This window comes from Ambystoma mexicanum, chromosome 8 (genome assembly GCF_040938575.1).
Source record: "Ambystoma mexicanum isolate Mex_15411 chromosome 8, UKY_AmexF1_1, whole genome shotgun sequence".
NCBI lineage: Eukaryota > Metazoa > Chordata > Amphibia > Caudata > Ambystomatidae > Ambystoma > Ambystoma mexicanum.
In genome coordinates, this window is record NC_090929.1 from 730,763,945 (window position 1) to 730,782,141 (window position 18,197).

General features: G+C 47.2%; 54 non-coding genes and 4 pseudogenes across 54 annotated transcripts; all 58 read left to right on the forward strand.

Annotated features, from left to right (window-relative positions):
- The first annotated feature begins 16 nt into the window (after positions 1–16).
- On the forward strand, positions 17–135 carry LOC138474158 (5S ribosomal RNA). The gene has a single exon (XR_011268998.1). It is a non-coding gene; the product is annotated as a 5S ribosomal RNA (ribosomal RNA).
- A 106-nt stretch (positions 136–241) lies between these two features.
- On the forward strand, positions 242–360 carry LOC138476441 (5S ribosomal RNA). The gene has a single exon (XR_011270491.1). It is a non-coding gene; the product is annotated as a 5S ribosomal RNA (ribosomal RNA).
- A 107-nt stretch (positions 361–467) lies between these two features.
- LOC138475091 (5S ribosomal RNA) lies at positions 468–586 on the forward strand. The gene has a single exon (XR_011269268.1). It is a non-coding gene; the product is annotated as a 5S ribosomal RNA (ribosomal RNA).
- A 106-nt stretch (positions 587–692) lies between these two features.
- On the forward strand, positions 693–811 carry LOC138474170 (5S ribosomal RNA). The gene has a single exon (XR_011268999.1). It is a non-coding gene; the product is annotated as a 5S ribosomal RNA (ribosomal RNA).
- A 464-nt stretch (positions 812–1,275) lies between these two features.
- LOC138478286 (5S ribosomal RNA) lies at positions 1,276–1,394 on the forward strand. Its single transcript, XR_011272167.1, has one exon. It is a non-coding gene; the product is annotated as a 5S ribosomal RNA (ribosomal RNA).
- A 106-nt stretch (positions 1,395–1,500) lies between these two features.
- Positions 1,501–1,619, forward strand: LOC138475484 (5S ribosomal RNA). Its single transcript, XR_011269625.1, has one exon. It is a non-coding gene; the product is annotated as a 5S ribosomal RNA (ribosomal RNA).
- Positions 1,620–2,083: 464 nt separating this feature from the next.
- LOC138477844 (5S ribosomal RNA) lies at positions 2,084–2,202 on the forward strand. Its single transcript, XR_011271766.1, has one exon. It is a non-coding gene; the product is annotated as a 5S ribosomal RNA (ribosomal RNA).
- Positions 2,203–2,308: 106 nt separating this feature from the next.
- LOC138478812 (5S ribosomal RNA) lies at positions 2,309–2,427 on the forward strand. The gene has a single exon (XR_011272644.1). It is a non-coding gene; the product is annotated as a 5S ribosomal RNA (ribosomal RNA).
- Positions 2,428–2,533: 106 nt separating this feature from the next.
- LOC138474183 (5S ribosomal RNA) lies at positions 2,534–2,652 on the forward strand. The gene has a single exon (XR_011269000.1). It is a non-coding gene; the product is annotated as a 5S ribosomal RNA (ribosomal RNA).
- Positions 2,653–2,758: 106 nt separating this feature from the next.
- LOC138474195 (5S ribosomal RNA) lies at positions 2,759–2,877 on the forward strand. Its single transcript, XR_011269001.1, has one exon. It is a non-coding gene; the product is annotated as a 5S ribosomal RNA (ribosomal RNA).
- Positions 2,878–2,983: 106 nt separating this feature from the next.
- LOC138474217 (5S ribosomal RNA) lies at positions 2,984–3,092 on the forward strand (annotated as a pseudogene).
- Positions 3,093–3,556: 464 nt separating this feature from the next.
- Positions 3,557–3,675, forward strand: LOC138480123 (5S ribosomal RNA). Its single transcript, XR_011273835.1, has one exon. It is a non-coding gene; the product is annotated as a 5S ribosomal RNA (ribosomal RNA).
- A 106-nt stretch (positions 3,676–3,781) lies between these two features.
- LOC138474207 (5S ribosomal RNA) lies at positions 3,782–3,900 on the forward strand. The gene has a single exon (XR_011269002.1). It is a non-coding gene; the product is annotated as a 5S ribosomal RNA (ribosomal RNA).
- A 464-nt stretch (positions 3,901–4,364) lies between these two features.
- On the forward strand, positions 4,365–4,483 carry LOC138479406 (5S ribosomal RNA). Its single transcript, XR_011273184.1, has one exon. It is a non-coding gene; the product is annotated as a 5S ribosomal RNA (ribosomal RNA).
- A 106-nt stretch (positions 4,484–4,589) lies between these two features.
- Positions 4,590–4,708, forward strand: LOC138479758 (5S ribosomal RNA). Its single transcript, XR_011273503.1, has one exon. It is a non-coding gene; the product is annotated as a 5S ribosomal RNA (ribosomal RNA).
- Positions 4,709–4,814: 106 nt separating this feature from the next.
- On the forward strand, positions 4,815–4,933 carry LOC138479077 (5S ribosomal RNA). Its single transcript, XR_011272885.1, has one exon. It is a non-coding gene; the product is annotated as a 5S ribosomal RNA (ribosomal RNA).
- A 106-nt stretch (positions 4,934–5,039) lies between these two features.
- LOC138474219 (5S ribosomal RNA) lies at positions 5,040–5,158 on the forward strand. The gene has a single exon (XR_011269003.1). It is a non-coding gene; the product is annotated as a 5S ribosomal RNA (ribosomal RNA).
- A 106-nt stretch (positions 5,159–5,264) lies between these two features.
- LOC138474231 (5S ribosomal RNA) lies at positions 5,265–5,383 on the forward strand. The gene has a single exon (XR_011269004.1). It is a non-coding gene; the product is annotated as a 5S ribosomal RNA (ribosomal RNA).
- A 106-nt stretch (positions 5,384–5,489) lies between these two features.
- LOC138474243 (5S ribosomal RNA) lies at positions 5,490–5,608 on the forward strand. The gene has a single exon (XR_011269005.1). It is a non-coding gene; the product is annotated as a 5S ribosomal RNA (ribosomal RNA).
- Positions 5,609–5,714: 106 nt separating this feature from the next.
- LOC138474255 (5S ribosomal RNA) lies at positions 5,715–5,833 on the forward strand. Its single transcript, XR_011269006.1, has one exon. It is a non-coding gene; the product is annotated as a 5S ribosomal RNA (ribosomal RNA).
- A 464-nt stretch (positions 5,834–6,297) lies between these two features.
- On the forward strand, positions 6,298–6,416 carry LOC138474268 (5S ribosomal RNA). Its single transcript, XR_011269008.1, has one exon. It is a non-coding gene; the product is annotated as a 5S ribosomal RNA (ribosomal RNA).
- A 106-nt stretch (positions 6,417–6,522) lies between these two features.
- LOC138474281 (5S ribosomal RNA) lies at positions 6,523–6,641 on the forward strand. Its single transcript, XR_011269009.1, has one exon. It is a non-coding gene; the product is annotated as a 5S ribosomal RNA (ribosomal RNA).
- Positions 6,642–6,747: 106 nt separating this feature from the next.
- On the forward strand, positions 6,748–6,866 carry LOC138477981 (5S ribosomal RNA). The gene has a single exon (XR_011271890.1). It is a non-coding gene; the product is annotated as a 5S ribosomal RNA (ribosomal RNA).
- Positions 6,867–6,972: 106 nt separating this feature from the next.
- LOC138477749 (5S ribosomal RNA) lies at positions 6,973–7,091 on the forward strand. Its single transcript, XR_011271679.1, has one exon. It is a non-coding gene; the product is annotated as a 5S ribosomal RNA (ribosomal RNA).
- Positions 7,092–7,555: 464 nt separating this feature from the next.
- LOC138474294 (5S ribosomal RNA) lies at positions 7,556–7,674 on the forward strand. The gene has a single exon (XR_011269010.1). It is a non-coding gene; the product is annotated as a 5S ribosomal RNA (ribosomal RNA).
- A 106-nt stretch (positions 7,675–7,780) lies between these two features.
- On the forward strand, positions 7,781–7,899 carry LOC138474306 (5S ribosomal RNA). The gene has a single exon (XR_011269011.1). It is a non-coding gene; the product is annotated as a 5S ribosomal RNA (ribosomal RNA).
- A 106-nt stretch (positions 7,900–8,005) lies between these two features.
- Positions 8,006–8,124, forward strand: LOC138474318 (5S ribosomal RNA). Its single transcript, XR_011269012.1, has one exon. It is a non-coding gene; the product is annotated as a 5S ribosomal RNA (ribosomal RNA).
- A 464-nt stretch (positions 8,125–8,588) lies between these two features.
- Positions 8,589–8,707, forward strand: LOC138478287 (5S ribosomal RNA). Its single transcript, XR_011272168.1, has one exon. It is a non-coding gene; the product is annotated as a 5S ribosomal RNA (ribosomal RNA).
- A 106-nt stretch (positions 8,708–8,813) lies between these two features.
- LOC138479753 (5S ribosomal RNA) lies at positions 8,814–8,932 on the forward strand. The gene has a single exon (XR_011273498.1). It is a non-coding gene; the product is annotated as a 5S ribosomal RNA (ribosomal RNA).
- A 464-nt stretch (positions 8,933–9,396) lies between these two features.
- On the forward strand, positions 9,397–9,515 carry LOC138474330 (5S ribosomal RNA). Its single transcript, XR_011269013.1, has one exon. It is a non-coding gene; the product is annotated as a 5S ribosomal RNA (ribosomal RNA).
- Positions 9,516–9,621: 106 nt separating this feature from the next.
- On the forward strand, positions 9,622–9,740 carry LOC138478813 (5S ribosomal RNA). Its single transcript, XR_011272645.1, has one exon. It is a non-coding gene; the product is annotated as a 5S ribosomal RNA (ribosomal RNA).
- Positions 9,741–9,846: 106 nt separating this feature from the next.
- On the forward strand, positions 9,847–9,965 carry LOC138474342 (5S ribosomal RNA). The gene has a single exon (XR_011269014.1). It is a non-coding gene; the product is annotated as a 5S ribosomal RNA (ribosomal RNA).
- A 106-nt stretch (positions 9,966–10,071) lies between these two features.
- On the forward strand, positions 10,072–10,190 carry LOC138474354 (5S ribosomal RNA). Its single transcript, XR_011269015.1, has one exon. It is a non-coding gene; the product is annotated as a 5S ribosomal RNA (ribosomal RNA).
- A 106-nt stretch (positions 10,191–10,296) lies between these two features.
- LOC138474379 (5S ribosomal RNA) lies at positions 10,297–10,405 on the forward strand (annotated as a pseudogene).
- Positions 10,406–10,869: 464 nt separating this feature from the next.
- LOC138479734 (5S ribosomal RNA) lies at positions 10,870–10,988 on the forward strand. The gene has a single exon (XR_011273481.1). It is a non-coding gene; the product is annotated as a 5S ribosomal RNA (ribosomal RNA).
- Positions 10,989–11,094: 106 nt separating this feature from the next.
- Positions 11,095–11,213, forward strand: LOC138476453 (5S ribosomal RNA). The gene has a single exon (XR_011270502.1). It is a non-coding gene; the product is annotated as a 5S ribosomal RNA (ribosomal RNA).
- Positions 11,214–11,319: 106 nt separating this feature from the next.
- Positions 11,320–11,438, forward strand: LOC138477913 (5S ribosomal RNA). Its single transcript, XR_011271828.1, has one exon. It is a non-coding gene; the product is annotated as a 5S ribosomal RNA (ribosomal RNA).
- A 106-nt stretch (positions 11,439–11,544) lies between these two features.
- On the forward strand, positions 11,545–11,663 carry LOC138474366 (5S ribosomal RNA). The gene has a single exon (XR_011269016.1). It is a non-coding gene; the product is annotated as a 5S ribosomal RNA (ribosomal RNA).
- A 464-nt stretch (positions 11,664–12,127) lies between these two features.
- LOC138479896 (5S ribosomal RNA) lies at positions 12,128–12,246 on the forward strand. Its single transcript, XR_011273628.1, has one exon. It is a non-coding gene; the product is annotated as a 5S ribosomal RNA (ribosomal RNA).
- Positions 12,247–12,352: 106 nt separating this feature from the next.
- Positions 12,353–12,471, forward strand: LOC138475497 (5S ribosomal RNA). The gene has a single exon (XR_011269636.1). It is a non-coding gene; the product is annotated as a 5S ribosomal RNA (ribosomal RNA).
- A 464-nt stretch (positions 12,472–12,935) lies between these two features.
- On the forward strand, positions 12,936–13,054 carry LOC138474378 (5S ribosomal RNA). The gene has a single exon (XR_011269017.1). It is a non-coding gene; the product is annotated as a 5S ribosomal RNA (ribosomal RNA).
- A 106-nt stretch (positions 13,055–13,160) lies between these two features.
- LOC138478814 (5S ribosomal RNA) lies at positions 13,161–13,279 on the forward strand. The gene has a single exon (XR_011272646.1). It is a non-coding gene; the product is annotated as a 5S ribosomal RNA (ribosomal RNA).
- A 106-nt stretch (positions 13,280–13,385) lies between these two features.
- LOC138474391 (5S ribosomal RNA) lies at positions 13,386–13,504 on the forward strand. Its single transcript, XR_011269019.1, has one exon. It is a non-coding gene; the product is annotated as a 5S ribosomal RNA (ribosomal RNA).
- A 106-nt stretch (positions 13,505–13,610) lies between these two features.
- LOC138474404 (5S ribosomal RNA) lies at positions 13,611–13,729 on the forward strand. The gene has a single exon (XR_011269020.1). It is a non-coding gene; the product is annotated as a 5S ribosomal RNA (ribosomal RNA).
- A 106-nt stretch (positions 13,730–13,835) lies between these two features.
- Positions 13,836–13,944, forward strand: LOC138474380 (5S ribosomal RNA; annotated as a pseudogene).
- Positions 13,945–14,408: 464 nt separating this feature from the next.
- LOC138480126 (5S ribosomal RNA) lies at positions 14,409–14,527 on the forward strand. Its single transcript, XR_011273837.1, has one exon. It is a non-coding gene; the product is annotated as a 5S ribosomal RNA (ribosomal RNA).
- A 106-nt stretch (positions 14,528–14,633) lies between these two features.
- LOC138474416 (5S ribosomal RNA) lies at positions 14,634–14,752 on the forward strand. The gene has a single exon (XR_011269021.1). It is a non-coding gene; the product is annotated as a 5S ribosomal RNA (ribosomal RNA).
- Positions 14,753–15,216: 464 nt separating this feature from the next.
- LOC138479407 (5S ribosomal RNA) lies at positions 15,217–15,335 on the forward strand. Its single transcript, XR_011273185.1, has one exon. It is a non-coding gene; the product is annotated as a 5S ribosomal RNA (ribosomal RNA).
- Positions 15,336–15,441: 106 nt separating this feature from the next.
- LOC138478972 (5S ribosomal RNA) lies at positions 15,442–15,560 on the forward strand. The gene has a single exon (XR_011272789.1). It is a non-coding gene; the product is annotated as a 5S ribosomal RNA (ribosomal RNA).
- A 106-nt stretch (positions 15,561–15,666) lies between these two features.
- Positions 15,667–15,785, forward strand: LOC138479078 (5S ribosomal RNA). Its single transcript, XR_011272886.1, has one exon. It is a non-coding gene; the product is annotated as a 5S ribosomal RNA (ribosomal RNA).
- Positions 15,786–15,891: 106 nt separating this feature from the next.
- On the forward strand, positions 15,892–16,010 carry LOC138474428 (5S ribosomal RNA). The gene has a single exon (XR_011269022.1). It is a non-coding gene; the product is annotated as a 5S ribosomal RNA (ribosomal RNA).
- Positions 16,011–16,116: 106 nt separating this feature from the next.
- Positions 16,117–16,235, forward strand: LOC138474440 (5S ribosomal RNA). The gene has a single exon (XR_011269023.1). It is a non-coding gene; the product is annotated as a 5S ribosomal RNA (ribosomal RNA).
- A 106-nt stretch (positions 16,236–16,341) lies between these two features.
- Positions 16,342–16,460, forward strand: LOC138474453 (5S ribosomal RNA). Its single transcript, XR_011269025.1, has one exon. It is a non-coding gene; the product is annotated as a 5S ribosomal RNA (ribosomal RNA).
- A 106-nt stretch (positions 16,461–16,566) lies between these two features.
- On the forward strand, positions 16,567–16,685 carry LOC138474465 (5S ribosomal RNA). Its single transcript, XR_011269026.1, has one exon. It is a non-coding gene; the product is annotated as a 5S ribosomal RNA (ribosomal RNA).
- A 464-nt stretch (positions 16,686–17,149) lies between these two features.
- Positions 17,150–17,258, forward strand: LOC138474498 (5S ribosomal RNA; annotated as a pseudogene).
- A 106-nt stretch (positions 17,259–17,364) lies between these two features.
- Positions 17,365–17,483, forward strand: LOC138474477 (5S ribosomal RNA). The gene has a single exon (XR_011269027.1). It is a non-coding gene; the product is annotated as a 5S ribosomal RNA (ribosomal RNA).
- A 106-nt stretch (positions 17,484–17,589) lies between these two features.
- On the forward strand, positions 17,590–17,708 carry LOC138477982 (5S ribosomal RNA). The gene has a single exon (XR_011271891.1). It is a non-coding gene; the product is annotated as a 5S ribosomal RNA (ribosomal RNA).
- Positions 17,709–17,814: 106 nt separating this feature from the next.
- Positions 17,815–17,933, forward strand: LOC138479137 (5S ribosomal RNA). The gene has a single exon (XR_011272939.1). It is a non-coding gene; the product is annotated as a 5S ribosomal RNA (ribosomal RNA).
- Positions 17,934–18,197: the final 264 nt, after the last annotated feature.

An 18,197-nucleotide genomic window follows, 5' to 3' on the forward strand; every position in this document is an offset into this window, starting at 1 on the left:
TCTTAGCATTTCTAGAGCCTACGGCCACACCACACTGAATGCGCCCGATCTCGTCTGATCTCGGAAGCTAAGCAGTGTCGGGCCTAGTTAGTACCTGGATGGGAGACCGCCTGGGAATACCAGGTGCTGTAGGCTTTTTTGTGCTCCAAGTTCAGGAAGTGAGCCATTTCTCAATTGCCTTTCAAAACTGCAAGGTCTAGCCGACTAGATGCTTAAAAGTACAAAACTCACTAGGCCCAGAGCCTACGGCCACACCACACTGAATGCGCCCGATCTCGTCTGATCTCGGAAGCTAAGCAGTGTCGGGCCTAGTTAGTACCTGGATGGGAGACCACCTGGGAATACCAGGTGCTGTAGGCTTTTTTTGTGCTCCAAGTTCAGGAAGTGAGCCATTTCTCAATTGCCTTTCAAAACTGCAAGGTCTAGCCGACTAGATGCTTAAAAGTACAAAACTCACTAGGACCAGAGCCTACGGCCACACCACACTGAATGCGCCCGATCTCATCTGATCTCGGAAGCTAAGCAGTGTCGGGCCTAGTTAGTACCTGGATGGGAGACCGCCTGGGAATACCAGGTGCTGTAGGCTTTTTTGTGCTCCAAGTTCAGGAAGTGAGCCATTTCTCAATTGCCTTTCAAAACTGCAAGGTCTAGCCGACTAGATGCTTAAAAGTACAAAACTCACTAGGCCCAGAGCCTACGGCCACACCACACTGAATGCGCCCGATCTCGTCTGATCTCGGAAGCTAAGCAGTGTCGGGCCTAGTTAGTACCTGGATGGGAGACCGCCTGGGAATACCAGGTGCTGTAGGCTATTTTGTGCTCCATGATTAGTAATTGCACAACTTCTCAATTACTTTTCAAATTTGGTATGTTTCCAAAATAATTTTATCCCGTTTTATAGCGGAAATGTTGGACAACATTATGAGGGCTGGAGCTACCTATTTACATATAATTAGCATACAGGTAGTGTGTTCATGGGTAATAAATCGACTTTCACATGTAATGCAGTACAGAGAATATTGAGTCCTTCAAGAGGCATGAAAGAAAGCCGTTATTGTGTTGATTGTTCTCTCCACCTCCCTGCAACAGAAACAGGATGGATGGATTAAAGTTATCCTACCAGACATAGGAGTCCTGAATGGGCCCACCAGTCTTATATATCTCGCCTGATCGAGCGCTGATCGAGCGATGAGCGTGGTATCATGTTGCAAGTGGCTGCATGGCTTAGCTTACTAAATGCAAATGCATAAGAGTAATATTCTTAGCATTCCTAGAGCCTACGGCCACACCACACTGAATGCGCCCGATCTCGTCTGATCTCGGAAGCTAAGCAGTGTCGGGCCTAGTTAGTACCTGGATGGGAGACTGCCTGGGAATACCAGGTGCTGTAGGCTTTTTTGTGCTCCAAGTTCAGGAAGTGAGCCATTTCTCAATTGCCTTTCAAAACTGCAAGGTCTAGCCGACTAGATGCTTAAAAGTACAAAACTCACTAGGCCCAGAGCCTACGGCCACACCACACTGAATGCGCCCGATCTCGTCTGATCTCGGAAGCTAAGCAGTGTTGGGCCTAGTTAGTACCTGGATGGGAGACCGCCTGGGAATACCAGGTGCTGTAGGCTATTTTGTGCTCCATGATTAGTAATTGCGCAACTTCTCAATTACTTTTCAAATTTGGTATGTTTCCAAAATAATTTTATCCCGTTTTATAGCGGAAATGTTGGACAACATTATGAGGGCTGGAGCTACCTATTTACATATAATTAGCATACAGGTAGTGTGTTCATGGGTAATAAATCGACTTTCACATGTAATGCAGTACAGAGAATATTGAGTCCTTCAAGAGGCATGAAAGAAAGCCGTTATTGTGTTGATTGTTCTCTCCACCTCCCTGCAACAGAAACAGGATGGATGGATTAAAGTTATCCTACCAGACATAGGAGTCCTGAATGGGCCCACCAGTCTTATATATCTCGCCTGATCGAGCGCTGATCGAGCGATGAGCGTGGTATCATGTTGCAAGTGGCTGCATGGCTTAGCTTACTAAATGCAAATGCATAAGAGTAATATTCTTAGCATTACTCGAGCCTATGGCCACACCACACTGAATGCGCCCGATCTCGTCTGATCTCGGAAGCTAAGCAGTGTCGGGCCTAGTTAGTACCTGGATGGGAGACCGCCTGGGAATACCAGGTGCTGTAGGCTTTTTTGTGCTCCAAGTTCAGGAAGTGAGCCATTTCTCAATTGCCTTTCAAAACTGCAAGGTCTAGCCGACTAGATGCTTAAAAGTACAAAACTCACTAGGCCCAGAGCCTACGGCCACACCACACTGAATGCGCCCGATCTTGTCTGATCTCGGAAGCTAAGCAGTGTCGGGCCTAGTTAGTACCTGGATGGGAGACCGCCTGGGAATACCAGGTGCTGTAGGCTTTTTTGTGCTCCAAGTTCAGGAAGTGAGCCATTTCTCAATTGCCTTTCAAAACTGCAAGGTCTAGCCGACTAGATGCTTAAAAGTACAAAACTCACTAGGCCCAGAGCCTACGGCCACACCACACTGAATGCGCCCGATCTCGTCTGATCTCGGAAGCTAAGCAGTGTCGGGCCTAGTTAGTACCTGGATGGGAGACCGCCTGGGAATACCAGGTGCTGTAGGCTTTTTTGTGCTCCAAGTTCAGGAAGTGAGCCATTTCTCAATTGCCTTTCAAAACTGCAAGGTCTAGCCGACTAGATGCTTAAAAGTACAAAACTCACTAGGACCAGCGCCTACGGCCACACCACACTGAATGCGCCCGATCTCGTCTGATCTCGGAAGCTAAGCAGTGTCGGGCCTAGTTAGTACCTGGATGGGAGACCGCCTGGGAATACCAGGTGCTGTAGGCTTTTTTGTGCTCCAAGTTCAGGAAGTGAGCCATTTCTCAATTGCCTTTCAAAACTGCAAGGTCTAGCCAACTAGATGCTTAAAAGTACAAAACTCACTAGGCCCAGAGCCTACGGCCACACCACACTGAATGCGCCCGATCTCGGAAGCCAAGCAGTGTCGGGCCTAGTTAGTACCTGGATGGGAGACCGCCTGGGAATACCAGGTGCTGTAGGCTATTTTGTGCTCCATGATTTGTAATTGCACAACTTCTCAATTACTTTTCAAATTTGGTATGTTTCCAAAATAATTTTATCCCGTTTTATAGCGGAAATGTTGGACAACATTATGAGGGCTGGAGCTACCTATTTACATATAATTAGCATACAGGTAGTGTGTTCATGGGTAATAAATCGACTTTCACATGTAATGCAGTACAGAGAATATTGAGTCCTTCAAGAGGCATGAAAGAAAGCCGTTATTGTGTTGATTGTTCTCTCCACCTCCCTGCAACAGAAACAGGATGGATGGATTAAAGTTATCCTACCAGACATAGGAGTCCTGAATGGGCCCACCAGTCTTATATATCTCGCCTGATCGAGCGCTGATCGAGCGATGAGCGTGGTATCATGTTGCAAGTGGCTGCATGGCTTAGCTTACTAAATGCAAATGCATAAGAGTAATATTCTTAGCATTACTAGAGCCTACGGCCACACCACACTGAATGCGCCCGATCTCGTCTGATCTCGGAAGCTAAGCAGTGTCTGGCCTAGTTAGTACCTGGATGGGAGACTGCCTGGGAATACCAGGTGCTGTAGGCTTTTTTGTGCTCCAAGTTCAGGAAGTGAGCCATTTCTCAATTGCCTTTCAAAACTGCAAGGTCTAGCCGACTAGATGCTTAAAAGTACAAAACTCACGAGGCCCAGAGCCTACGGCCACACCACACTGAATGCGCCCGATCTCGTCTGATCTCGGAAGCTAAGCAGTGTCGGGCCTAGTTAGTACCTGGATGGGAGACCGCCTGGGAATACCAGGTGCTGTAGGCTATTTTGTGCTCCATGATTAGTAATTGCGCAACTTCTCAATTACTTTTCAAATTTGGTATGTTTCCAAAATAATTTTATCCCGTTTTATAGCGGAAATGTTGGACAACATTATGAGGGCTGGAGCTACCTATTTACATATAATTAGCATACAGGTAGTGTGTTCATGGGTAATAAATCGACTTTCACATGTAATGCAGTACAGAGAATATTGAGTCCTTCAAGAGGCATGAAAGAAAGCCGTTATTGTGTTGATTGTTCTCTCCACCTCCCTGCAACAGAAACAGGATGGATGGATTAAAGTTATCCTACCAGACATAGGAGTCCTGAATGGGCCCACCAGTCTTATATATCTCGCCTGATCGAGCGCTGATCGAGCGATGAGCGTGGTATCATGTTGCAAGTGGCTGCATGGCTTAGCTTACTAAATGCAAATGCATAAGAGTAATATTCTTAGCATTACTCGAGCCTACGGCCACACCACACTGAATGCGCCCGATCTCGTCTGATCTCCGAAGCTAAGCAGTGTCGGGCCTAGTTAGTACCTGGATGGGAGACCGCCTGGGAATACCAGGTGCTGTAGGCTTTTTTGTGCTCCAAGTTCAGGAAGTGAGCCATTTCTCAATTGCCTTTCAAAACTGCAAGGTCTAGCCGACTAGATGCTTAAAAGTACAAAACTCACTAGGCCCAGAGCCTGCGGCCACACCACACTGAATGCGCCCGATCTCGTCTGATCTCAGAAGCTAAGCAGTGTCGGGCCTAGTTAGTACCTGGATGGGAGACCGCCTGGGAATACCAGGTGCTGTAGGCTTTTTTGTGCTCCAAGTTCAGGAAGTGAGCCATTTCTCAATTGCCTTTCAAAACTGCAAGGTCTAGCCGACTAGATGCTTAAAAGTACAAAACTCACTAGGCCCAGAGCCTACGGCCACACCACACTGAATGCGCCCGATCTCGTCTGATCTCGGAAGCTAAGCAGTGTCGGGCCTAGTTAGTACCTGGATGGGATTCCGCCTGGGAATACCAGGTGCTGTAGGCTTTTTTGTGCTCCAAGTTCAGGAAGTGAGCCATTTCTCAATTGCCTTTCAAAACTGCAAGGTCTAGCCGACTAGATGCTTAAAAGTACAAAACTCACTAGGACCAGAGCCTACGGCCACACCACACTGAATGCGCCCGATCTCGTCTGATCTCGGAAGCTAAGCAGTGTCGGGCCTAGTTAGTACCTGGATGGGAGACCGCCTGGGAATACCAGGTGCTGTAGGCTTTTTTGTGCTCCAAGTTCAGGAAGTGAGCCATTTCTCAATTGCCTTTCAAAACTGCAAGGTCTAGCCGACTAGATGCTTAAAAGTACAAAACTCACTAGGCCCAGAGCCTACGGCCACACCACACTGAATGCGCCCGATCTCGTCTGATCTCGGAAGCTAAGCAGTGTCGGGCCTAGTTAGTACCTGGATGGGAGACCGCCTGGGAATACCAGGTGCTGTAGGCTTTTTTGTGCTCCAAGTTCAGGAAGTGAGCATTTTCTCAATTGCCTTTCAAAACTGCAAGGTCTAGCCGACTAGATGCTTAAAAGTACAAAACTCACTAGGACCAGAGCCTACGGCCACACCACACTGAATGCGCCCGATCTCGTCTGATCTCGGAAGCTAAGCAGTGTCGGGCCTAGTTAGTACCTGGATGGGAGACCGCCTGGGAATACCAGGTGCTGTAGGCTTTTTTGTGCTCCAAGTTCAGGAAGTGAGCCATTTCTCAATTGCCTTTCAAAACTGCAAGGTCTAGCCGACTAGATGCTTAAAAGTACAAAACTCACTAGGCCCAGAGCCTACGGCCACACCACACTGAATGCGCCCGATCTCGTCTGATCTCGGAAGCTAAGCAGTGTCGGGCCTAGTTAGTACCTGGATGGGAGACCGCCTGGGAATACCAGGTGCTGTAGGCTATTTTGTGCTCCATGATTAGTAATTGCACAACTTCTCAATTACTTTTCAAATTTGGTATGTTTCCAAAATAATTTTATCCCGTTTTATAGCGGAAATGTTGGACAACATTATGAGGGCTGGAGCTACCTATTTACATATAATTAGCATACAGGTAGTGTGTTCATGGGTAATAAATCGACTTTCACATGTAATGCAGTACAGAGAATATTGAGTCCTTCAAGAGGCATGAAAGAAAGCCGTTATTGTGTTGATTGTTCTCTCCACCTCCCTGCAACAGAAACAGGATGGATGGATTAAAGTTATCCTACCAGACATAGGAGTCCTGAATGGGCCCACCAGTCTTATATATCTCGCCTGATCGAGCGCTGATCGAGCGATGAGCGTGGTATCATGTTGCAAGTGGCTGCATGGCTTAGCTTACTAAATGCAAATGCATAAGAGTAATATTCTTAGCATTACTCGAGCCTACGGCCACACCACACTGAATGCGCCCGATCTCGTCTGATCTCGGAAGCTAAGCAGTGTCGGGCCTAGTTAGTACCTGGATGGGAGACCGCCTGGGAATACCAGGTGCTGTAGGCTTTTTTGTGCTCCAAGTTCAGGAAGTGAGCCATTTCTCAATTGCCTTTCAAAACTGCAAGGTCTAGCCGACTAGATGCTTAAAAGTACAAAACTCACTAGGTCCAGAGCCTACGGCCACACCACACTGAATGCGCCCGATCTCGTCTGATCTCGGAAGCTAAGCAGTGTCGGGCCTAGTTAGTACCTGGATGGGAGACCGCCTGGGAATACCAGGTGCTGTAGGCTTTTTTGTGCTCCAAGTTCAGGAAGTGAGCCATTTCTCAATTGCCTTTCAAAACTGCAAGGTCTAGCCGACTAGATGCTTAAAAGTACAAAACTCACTAGGACCAGAGCCTACGGCCACACCACACTGAATGCGCCCGATCTCGTCTGATCTCGGAAGCAAAGCAGTGTCGGGCCTAGTTAGTACCTGGATGGGAGACCGCCTGGGAATACCAGGTGCTGTAGGCTTTTTTGTGCTCCAAGTTCAGGAAGTGAGCCATTTCTCAATTGCCTTTCAAAACTGCAAGGTCTAGCCGACTAGATGCTTAAAAGTACAAAACTCACTAGGCCCTGAGCCTACGGCCACACCACACTGAATGCGCCCGATCTCGTTTGATCTCGGAAGCTAAGCAGTGTCGGGCCTAGTTAGTACCTGGATGGGAGACCGCCTGGGAATACCAGGTGCTGTAGGCTATTTTGTGCTCCATGATTAGTAATTGCACAACTTCTCAATTACTTTTCAAATTTGGTATGTTTCCAAAATAATTTTATCCCGTTTTATAGCGGAAATGTTGGACAACATTATGAGGGCTGGAGCTACCTATTTACATATAATTAGCATACAGGTAGTGTGTTCATGGGTAATAAATCGACTTTCACATGTAATGCAGTACAGAGAATATTGAGTCCTTCAAGAGGCATGAAAGAAAGCCGTTATTGTGTTGATTGTTCTCTCCACCTCCCTGCAACAGAAACAGGATGGATGGATTAAAGTTATCCTACCAGACATAGGAGTCCTGAATGGGCCCACCAGTCTTATATATCTCGCCTGATCGAGCGCTGATCGAGCGATGAGCGTGGTATCATGTTGCAAGTGGCTGCATGGCTTAGCTTACTAAATGCAAATGCATAAGAGTAATATTCTTAGCATTTCTAGAGCCTACGGCCACACCACACTGAATGCGCCCGATCTCGTCTGATCTCGGAAGCTAAGCAGTGTCGGGCCTAGTTAGTACCTGGATGGGAGACCGCCTGGGAATACCAGGTGCTGTAGGCTTTTTTGTGCTCCAAGTTCAGGAAGTGAGCCATTTCTCAATTGCCTTTCAAAACTGCAAGGTCTAGCCGACTAGATGCTTAAAAGTACAAAACTCACTAGGACCAGAGCCTACGGCCACACCACACTGAATGCGCCCGATCTCGTCTGATCTCGGAAGCTAAGCAGTGTCGGGCCTAGTTAGTACCTGGATGGGAGACCGCCTGGGAATACCAGGTGCTGTAGGCTTTTTTGTGCTCCAAGTTCAGGAAGTGAGCCATTTCTCAATTGCCTTTCAAAACTGCAAGGTCTAGCCGACTAGATGCTTAAAAGTACAAAACTCACTAGGCCCAGAGCCTACGGCCACACCACACTGAATGCGCCCGATCTCGTCTGATCTCGGAAGCTAAGCAGTGTCGGGCCTAGTTAGTACCTGGATGGGAGACCGCCTGGGAATACCAGGTGCTGTAGGCTATTTTGTGCTCCATGATTAGTAATTGCACAACTTCTCAATTACTTTTCAAATTTGGTATGTTTCCAAAATAATTTTATCCCGTTTTATAGCGGAAATGTTGGACAACATTATGAGGGCTGGAGCTACCTATTTACATATAATTAGCATACAGGTAGTGTGTTCATGGGTAATAAATCGACTTTCACATGTAATGCAGTACAGAGAATATTGAGTCCTTCAAGAGGCATGAAAGAAAGCCGTTATTGTGTTGATTGTTCTCTCCACCTCCCTGCAACAGAAACAGGAAGGATGGATTAAAGTTATCCTACCAGACATAGGAGTCCTGAATGGGCCCACCAGTCTTATATATCTCGCCTGATCGAGCGCTGATCGAGCGATGAGCGTGGTATCATGTTGCAAGTGGCTGCATGGCTTAGCTTACTAAATGCAAATGCATAAGAGTAATATTCTTAGCATTCCTAGAGCCTACGGCCACACCACACTGAATGCGCCCGATCTCGTCTGATCTCGGAAGCTAAGCAGTGTCGGGCCTAGTTAGTACCTGGATGGGAGACTGCCTGGGAATACCAGGTGCTGTAGGCTTTTTTGTGCTCCAAGTTCAGGAAGTGAGCCATTTCTCAATTGCCTTTCAAAACTGCAAGGTCTAGCCGACTAGATGCTTAAAAGTACAAAACTCACTAGGCCCAGAGCCTACGGCCACACCACACTGAATGCGCCCCATCTCGTCTGATCTCGGAAGCTAAGCAGTGTTGGGCCTAGTTAGTACCTGGATGGGAGACCGCCTGGGAATACCAGGTGCTGTAGGCTATTTTGTGCTCCATGATTAGTAATTGCGCAACTTCTCAATTACTTTTCAAATTTGGTATGTTTCCAAAATAATTTTATCCCGTTTTATAGCGGAAATGTTGGACAACATTATGAGGGCTGGAGCTACCTATTTACATATAATTAGCATACAGGTAGTGTGTTCATGGGTAATAAATCGACTTTCACATGTAATGCAGTACAGAGAATATTGAGTCCTTCAAGAGGCATGAAAGAAAGCCGTTATTGTGTTGATTGTTCTCTCCACCTCCCTGCAACAGAAACAGGATGGATGGATTAAAGTTATCCTACCAGACATAGGAGTCCTGAATGGGCCCACCAGTCTTATATATCTCGCCTGATCGAGCGCTGATCGAGCGATGAGCGTGGTATCATGTTGCAAGTGGCTGCATGGCTTAGCTTACTAAATGCAAATGCATAAGAGTAATATTCTTAGCATTACTCGAGCCTACGGCCACACCACACTGAATGCGCCCGATCTCGTCTGATCTCGGAAGCTAAGCAGTGTCGGGCCTAGTTAGTACCTGGATGGGAGACCGCCTGGGAATACCAGGTGCTGTAGGCTTTTTTGTGCTCCAAGTTCAGGAAGTGAGCCATTTCTCAATTGCCTTTCAAAACTGCAAGGTCTAGCCGACTAGATGCTTAAAAGTACAAAACTCACTAGGCCCAGAGCCTACGGCCACACCACACTGAATGCGCCCGATCTTGTCTGATCTCGGAAGCTAAGCAGTGTCGGGCCTAGTTAGTACCTGGATGGGAGACCGCCTGGGAATACCAGGTGCTGTAGGCTTTTTTGTGCTCCAAGTTCAGGAAGTGAGCCATTTCTCAATTGCCTTTCAAAACTGCAAGGTCTAGCCGACTAGATGCTTAAAAGTACAAAACTCACTAGGCCCAGAGCCTACGGCCACACCACACTGAATGCGCCCGATCTCGTCTGATCTCGGAAGCTAAGCAGTGTCGGGCCTAGTTAGTACCTGGATGGGAGACCGCCTGGGAATACCAGGTGCTGTAGGCTTTTTTGTGCTCCAAGTTCAGGAAGTGAGCCATTTCTCAATTGCCTTTCAAAACTGCAAGGTCTAGCCGACTAGATGCTTAAAAGTACAAAACTCACTAGGACCAGAGCCTACGGCCACACCACACTGAATGCGCCCGATCTCGTCTGATCTCGGAAGCTAAGCAGTGTCGGGCCTAGTTAGTACCTGGATGGGAGACCGCCTGGGAATACCAGGTGCTGTAGGCTTTTTTGTGCTCCAAGTTCAGGAAGTGAGCCATTTCTCAATTGCCTTTCAAAACTGCAAGGTCTAGCCAACTAGATGCTTAAAAGTACAAAACTCACTAGGCCCAGAGCCTACGGCCACACCACACTGAATGCGCCCAATCTCGGAAGCTAAGCAGTGTCGGGCCTAGTTAGTACCTGGATGGGAGACCGCCTGGGAATACCAGGTGCTGTAGGCTATTTTGTGCTCCATGATTTGTAATTGCACAACTTCTCAATTACTTTTCAAATTTGGTATGTTTCCAAAATAATTTTATCCCGTTTTATAGCGGAAATGTTGGACAACATTATGAGGGCTGGAGCTACCTATTTACATATAATTAGCATACAGGTAGTGTGTTCATGGGTAATAAATCGACTTTCACATGTAATGCAGTACAGAGAATATTGAGTCCTTCAAGAGGCATGAAAGAAAGCCGTTATTGTGTTGATTGTTCTCTCCACCTCCCTGCAACAGAAACAGGATGGATGGATTAAAGTTATCCTACCAGACATAGGAGTCCTGAATGGGCCCACCAGTCTTATATATCTCGCCTGATCGAGCGCTGATCGAGCGATGAGCGTGGTATCATGTTGCAAGTGGCTGCATGGCTTAGCTTACTAAATGCAAATGCATAAGAGTAATATTCTTAGCATTTCTAGAGCCTACGGCCACACCACACTGAATGCGCCCGATCTCGTCTGATCTCGGAAGCTAAGCAGTGTCGGGACTAGTTAGTACCTGGATGGGAGACCGCCTGGGAATACCAGGTGCTGTAGGCTTTTTTGTGCTCCAAGTTCAGGAAGTGAGCCATTTCTCAATTGCCTTTCAAAACTGCAAGGTCTAGCCGACTAGATGCTTAAAAGTACAAAACTCACTAGGCCCAGAGCCTACGGCCACACCACACTGAATGCGCCCGATCTCGTCTGATCTCGGAAGCTAAGCAGTGTCGGGCCTAGTTAGTACCTGGATGGGAGACCACCTGGGAATACCAGGTGCTGTAGGCTTTTTTGTGCTCCAAGTTCAGGAAGTGAGCCATTTCTCAATTGCCTTTCAAAACTGCAAGGTCTAGCCGACTAGATGCTTAAAAGTACAAAACTCACTAGGACCAGAGCCTACGGCCACACCACACTGAATGTGCCCGATCTCGTCTGATCTCGGAAGCTAAGCAGTGTCGGGCCTAGTTAGTACCTGGATGGGAGACCGCCTGGGAATACCAGGTGCTGTAGGCTTTTTTGTGCTCCAAGTTCAGGAAGTGAGCCATTTCTCAATTGCCTTTCAAAACTGCAAGGTCTAGCCGACTAGATGCTTAAAAGTACAAAACTCACTAGGCCCAGAGCCTACGGCCACACCACACTGAATGCGCCCGATCTCGTCTGATCTCGGAAGCTAAGCAGTGTCGGGCCTAGTTAGTACCTGGATGGGAGACCGCCTGGGAATACCAGGTGCTGTAGGCTATTTTGTGCTCCATGATTAGTAATTGCACAACTTCTCAATTACTTTTCAAATTTGGTATGTTTCCAAAATAATTTTATCCCGTTTTATAGCGGAAATGTTGGACAACATTATGAGGGCTGGAGCTACCTATTTACATATAATTAGCATACAGGTAGTGTGTTCATGGGTAATAAATCGACTTTCACATGTAATGCAGTACAGAGAATATTGAGTCCTTCAAGAGGCATGAAAGAAAGCCGTTATTGTGTTGATTGTTCTCTCCACCTCCCTGCAACAGAAACAGGAAGGATGGATTAAAGTTATCCTACCAGACATAGGAGTCCTGAATGGGCCCACCAGTCTTATATATCTCGCCTGATCGAGCGCTGATCGAGCGATGAGCGTGGTATCATGTTGCAAGTGGCTGCATGGCTTAGCTTACTAAATGCAAATGCATAAGAGTAATATTCTTAGCATTCCTAGACCCTACGGCCACACCACACTGAATGCGCCCGATCTCGTCTGATCTCGGAAGCTAAGCAGTGTCGGGCCTAGTTAGTACCTGGATGGGAGACTGCCTGGGAATACCAGGTGCTGTAGGCTTTTTTGTGCTCCAAGTTCAGGAAGTGAGCCATTTCTCAATTGCCTTTCAAAACTGCAAGGTCTAGCCGACTAGATGCTTAAAAGTACAAAACTCACTAGGCCCAGAGCCTACGGCCACACCACACTGAATGCGCCCGATCTCGTCTGATCTCGGAAGCTAAGCAGTGTTGGGCCTAGTTAGTACCTGGATGGGAGACCGCCTGGGAATACCAGGTGCTGTAGGCTATTTTGTGCTCCATGATTAGTAATTGCGCAACTTCTCAATTACTTTTCAAATTTGGTATGTTTCCAAAATAATTTTATCCCGTTTTATAGCGGAAATGTTGGACAACATTATGAGGGCTGGAGCTACCTATTTACATATAATTAGCATACAGGTAGTGTGTTCATGGGTAATAAATCGACTTTCACATGTAATGCAGTACAGAGAATATTGAGTCCTTCAAGAGGCATGAAAGAAAGCCGTTATTGTGTTGATTGTTCTCTCCACCTCCCTGCAACAGAAACAGGATGGATGGATTAAAGTTATCCTACCAGACATAGGAGTCCTGAATGGGCCCACCAGTCTTATATATCTCGCCTGATCGAGCGCTGATCGAGCGATGAGCGTGGTATCATGTTGCAAGTGGCTGCATGGCTTAGCTTACTAAATGCAAATGCATAAGAGTAATATTCTTAGCATTACTCGAGCCTACGGCCACACCACACTGAATGCGCCCGATCTCGTCTGATCTCGGAAGCTAAGCAGTGTCGGGCCTAGTTAGTACCTGGATGGGAGACCGCCTGGGAATACCAGGTGCTGTAGGCTTTTTTGTGCTCCAAGTTCAGGAAGTGAGCCATTTCTCAATTGCCTTTCAAAACTGCAAGGTCTAGCCGACTAGATGCTTAAAAGTACAAAACTCACTAGGCCCAGAGCCTACGGCCACACCACACTGAATGCGCCCGATCTTGTCTGATCTCGGAAGCTAAGCAGTGTCGGGCCTAGTTAGTACCTGGATGGGAGACCGCCTGGGAATACCAGGTGCTGTAGGCTTTTTTGTGCTCCAAGTTCAGGAAGTGAGCCATTTCTCAATTGCCTTTCAAAACTGCAAGGTCTAGCCGACTAGATGCTTAAAAGTACAAAACTCACTAGGCCCAGAGCCTACGGCCACACCACACTGAATGCGCCCGATCTCGTCTGATCTCGGAAGCTAAGCAGTGTCGGGCCTAGTTAGTACCTGGATGGGAGACCGCCTGGGAATACCAGGTGCTGTAGGCTTTTTTGTGCTCCAAGTTCAGGAAGTGAGCCATTTCTCAATTGCCTTTCAAAACTGCAAGGTCTAGCCGACTAGATGCTTAAAAGTACAAAACTCACTAGGACCAGAGCCTACGGCCACACCACACTGAATGCGCCCGATCTCGTCTGATCTCGGAAGCTAAGCAGTGTCGGGCCTAGTTAGTACCTGGATGGGAGACCGCCTGGGAATACCAGGTGCTGTAGGCTTTTTTGTGCTCCAAGTTCAGGAAGTGAGCCATTTCTCAATTGCCTTTCAAAACTGCAAGGTCTAGCCAACTAGATGCTTAAAAGTACAAAACTCACTAGGCCCAGAGCCTACGGCCACACCACACTGAATGCGCCCAATCTCGGAAGCTAAGCAGTGTCGGGCCTAGTTAGTACCTGGATGGGAGACCGCCTGGGAATACCAGGTGCTGTAGGCTATTTTGTGCTCCATGATTTGTAATTGCACAACTTCTCAATTACTTTTCAAATTTGGTATGTTTCCAAAATAATTTTATCCCGTTTTATAGCGGAAATGTTGGACAACATTATGAGGGCTGGAGCTACCTATTTACATATAATTAGCATACAGGTAGTGTGTTCATGGGTAATAAATCGACTTTCACATGTAATGCAGTACAGAGAATATTGAGTCCTTCAAGAGGCATGAAAGAAAGCCGTTATTGTGTTGATTGTTCTCTCCACCTCCCTGCAACAGAAACAGGATGGATGGATTAAAGTTATCCTACCAGACATAGGAGTCCTGAATGGGCCCACCAGTCTTATATATCTCGCCTGATCGAGCGCTGATCGAGCGATGAGCGTGGTATCATGTTGCAAGTGGCTGCATGGCTTAGCTTACTAAATGCAAATGCATAAGAGTAATATTCTTAGCATTACTAGAGCCTACGGCCACACCACACTGAATGCGCCCGATCTCGTCTGATCTCGGAAGCTAAGCAGTGTCTGGCCTAGTTAGTACCTGGATGGGAGACTGCCTGGGAATACCAGGTGCTGTAGGCTTTTTTGTGCTCCAAGTTCAGGAAGTGAGCCATTTCTCAATTGCCTTTCAAAACTGCAAGGTCTAGCCGACTAGATGCTTAAAAGTACAAAACTCACTAGGCCCAGAGCCTACGGCCACACCACACTGAATGCGCCCGATCTCGTCTGATCTCGGAAGCTAAGCAGTGTCGGGCCTAGTTAGTACCTGGATGGGAGACCGCCTGGGAATACCAGGTGCTGTAGGCTATTTTGTGCTCCATGATTAGTAATTGCGCAACTTCTCAATTACTTTTCAAATTTGGTATGTTTCCAAAATAATTTTATCCCGTTTTATAGCGGAAATGTTGGACAACATTATGAGGGCTGGAGCTACCTATTTACATATAATTAGCATACAGGTAGTGTGTTCATGGGTAATAAATCGACTTTCACATGTAATGCAGTACAGAGAATATTGAGTCCTTCAAGAGGCATGAAAGAAAGCCGTTATTGTGTTGATTGTTCTCTCCACCTCCCTGCAACAGAAACAGGATGGATGGATTAAAGTTATCCTACCAGACATAGGAGTCCTGAATGGGCCCACCAGTCTTATATATCTCGCCTGATCGAGCGCTGATCGAGCGATGAGCGTGGTATCATGTTGCAAGTGGCTGCATGGCTTAGCTTACTAAATGCAAATGCATAAGAGTAATATTCTTAGCATTACTCGAGCCTACGGCCACACCACACTGAATGCGCCCGATCTCGTCTGATCTCCGAAGCTAAGCAGTGTCGGGCCTAGTTAGTACCTGGATGGGAGACCGCCTGGGAATACCAGGTGCTGTAGGCTTTTTTGTGCTCCAAGTTCAGGAAGTGAGCCATTTCTCAATTGCCTTTCAAAACTGCAAGGTCTAGCCGACTAGATGCTTAAAAGTACAAAACTCACTAGGTCCAGAGCCTACGGCCACACCACACTGAATGCGCCCGATCTCGTCTGATCTCAGAAGCTAAGCAGTGTCGGGCCTAGTTAGTACCTGGATGGGAGACCGCCTGGGAATACCAGGTGCTGTAGGCTTTTTTGTGCTCCAAGTTCAGGAAGTGAGCCATTTCTCAATTGCCTTTCAAAACTGCAAGGTCTAGCCGACTAGATGCTTAAAAGTACAAAACTCACTAGGCCCAGAGCCTACGGCCACACCACACTGAATGCGCCCGATCTCGTCTGATCTCGGAAGCTAAGCAGTGTCGGGCCTAGTTAGTACCTGGATGGGATTCCGCCTGGGAATACCAGGTGCTGTAGGCTTTTTTGTGCTCCAAGTTCAGGAAGTGAGCCATTTCTCAATTGCCTTTCAAAACTGCAAGGTCTAGCCGACTAGATGCTTAAAAGTACAAAACTCACTAGGACCAGAGCCTACGGCCACACCACACTGAATGCGCCCGATCTCGTCTGATCTCGGAAGCTAAGCAGTGTCGGGCCTAGTTAGTACCTGGATGGGAGACCGCCTGGGAATACCAGGTGCTGTAGGCTTTTTTGTGCTCCAAGTTCAGGAAGTGAGCCATTTCTCAATTGCCTTTCAAAACTGCAAGGTCTAGCCGACTAGATGCTTAAAAGTACAAAACTCACTAGGCCCAGAGCCTACGGCCACACCACACTGAATGCGCCCGATCTCGTCTGATCTCGGAAGCTAAGCAGTGTCGGGCCTAGTTAGTACCTGGATGGGAGACCGCCTGGGAATACCAGGTGCTGTAGGCTTTTTTGTGCTCCAAGTTCAGGAAGTGAGCCATTTCTCAATTGCCTTTCAAAACTGCAAGGTCTAGCCGACTAGATGCTTAAAAGTACAAAACTCACTAGGACCAGAGCCTACGGCCACACCACACTGAATGCGCCCGATCTCGTCTGATCTCGGAAGCTAAGCAGTGTCGGGCCTAGTTAGTACCTGGATGGGAGACCGCCTGGGAATACCAGGTGCTGTAGGCTTTTTTGTGCTCCAAGTTCAGGAAGTGAGCCATTTCTCAATTGCCTTTCAAAACTGCAAGGTCTAGCCGACTAGATGCTTAAAAGTACAAAACTCACTAGGCCCAGAGCCTACGGCCACACCACACTGAATGCGCCCGATCTCGTCTGATCTCGGAAGCTAAGCAGTGTCGGGCCTAGTTAGTACCTGGATGGGAGACCGCCTGGGAATACCAGGTGCTGTAGGCTATTTTGTGCTCCATGATTAGTAATTGCACAACTTCTCAATTACTTTTCAAATTTGGTATGTTTCCAAAATAATTTTATCCCGTTTTATAGCGGAAATGTTGGACAACATTATGAGGGCTGGAGCTACCTATTTACATATAATTAGCATACAGGTAGTGTGTTCATGGGTAATAAATCGACTTTCACATGTAATGCAGTACAGAGAATATTGAGTCCTTCAAGAGGCATGAAAGAAAGCCGTTATTGTGTTGATTGTTCTCTCCACCTCCCTGCAACAGAAACAGGATGGATGGATTAAAGTTATCCTACCAGACATAGGAGTCCTGAATGGGCCCACCAGTCTTATATATCTCGCCTGATCGAGCGCTGATCGAGCGATGAGCGTGGTATCATGTTGCAAGTGGCTGCATGGCTTAGCTTACTAAATGCAAATGCATAAGAGTAATATTCTTAGCATTACTCGAGCCTACGGCCACACCACACTGAATGCGTCTGATCTCGGAAGCTAAGCAGTGTCGGGCCTAGTTAGTACCTGGATGGGAGACCGCCTGGGAATACCAGGTGCTGTAGGCTTTTTTGTGCTCCAAGTTCAGGAAGTGAGCCATTTCTCAATTGCCTTTCAAAACTGCAAGGTCTAGCCGACTAGATGCTTAAAAGTACAAAACTCACTAGGTCCAGAGCCTACGGCCACACCACACTGAATGCGCCCGATCTCGTCTGATCTCGGAAGCTAAGCAGTGTCGGGCCTAGTTAGTACCTGGATGGGAGACCGCCTGGGAATACCAGGTGCTGTAGGCTTTTTTGTGCTCCAAGTTCAGGAAGTGAGCCATTTCTCAATTGCCTTTCAAAACTGCAAGGTCTAGCCGACTAGATGCTTAAAAGTACAAAACTCACTAGGACCAGAGCCTACGGCCACACCACACTGAATGCGCCCGATCTCGTCTGATCTCGGAAGCAAAGCAGTGTCGGGCCTAGTTAGTACCTGGATGGGAGACCGCCTGGGAATACCAGGTGCTGTAGGCTTTTTTGTGCTCCAAGTTCAGGAAGTGAGCCATTTCTCAATTGCCTTTCAAAACTGCAAGGTCTAGCCGATTAGATGCTTAAAAGTACAAAACTCACTAGGCCCTGAGCCTACGGCCACACCACACTGAATGCGCCCGATCTCGTTTGCTCTCGGAAGCTAAGCAGTGTCGGGCCTAGTTAGTACCTGGATGGGAGACCGCCTGGGAATACCAGGTGCTGTAGGCTATTTTGTGCTCCATGATTAGTAATTGCACAACTTCTCAATTACTTTTCAAATTTGGTATGTTTCCAAAATAATTTTATCCCGTTTTATAGCGGAAATGTTGGACAACATTATGAGGGCTGGAGCTACCTATTTACATATAATTAGCATACAGGTAGTGTGTTCATGGGTAATAAATCGACTTTCACATGTAATGCAGTACAGAGAATATTGAGTCCTTCAAGAGGCATGAAAGAAAGCCGTTATTGTGTTGATTGTTCTCTCCA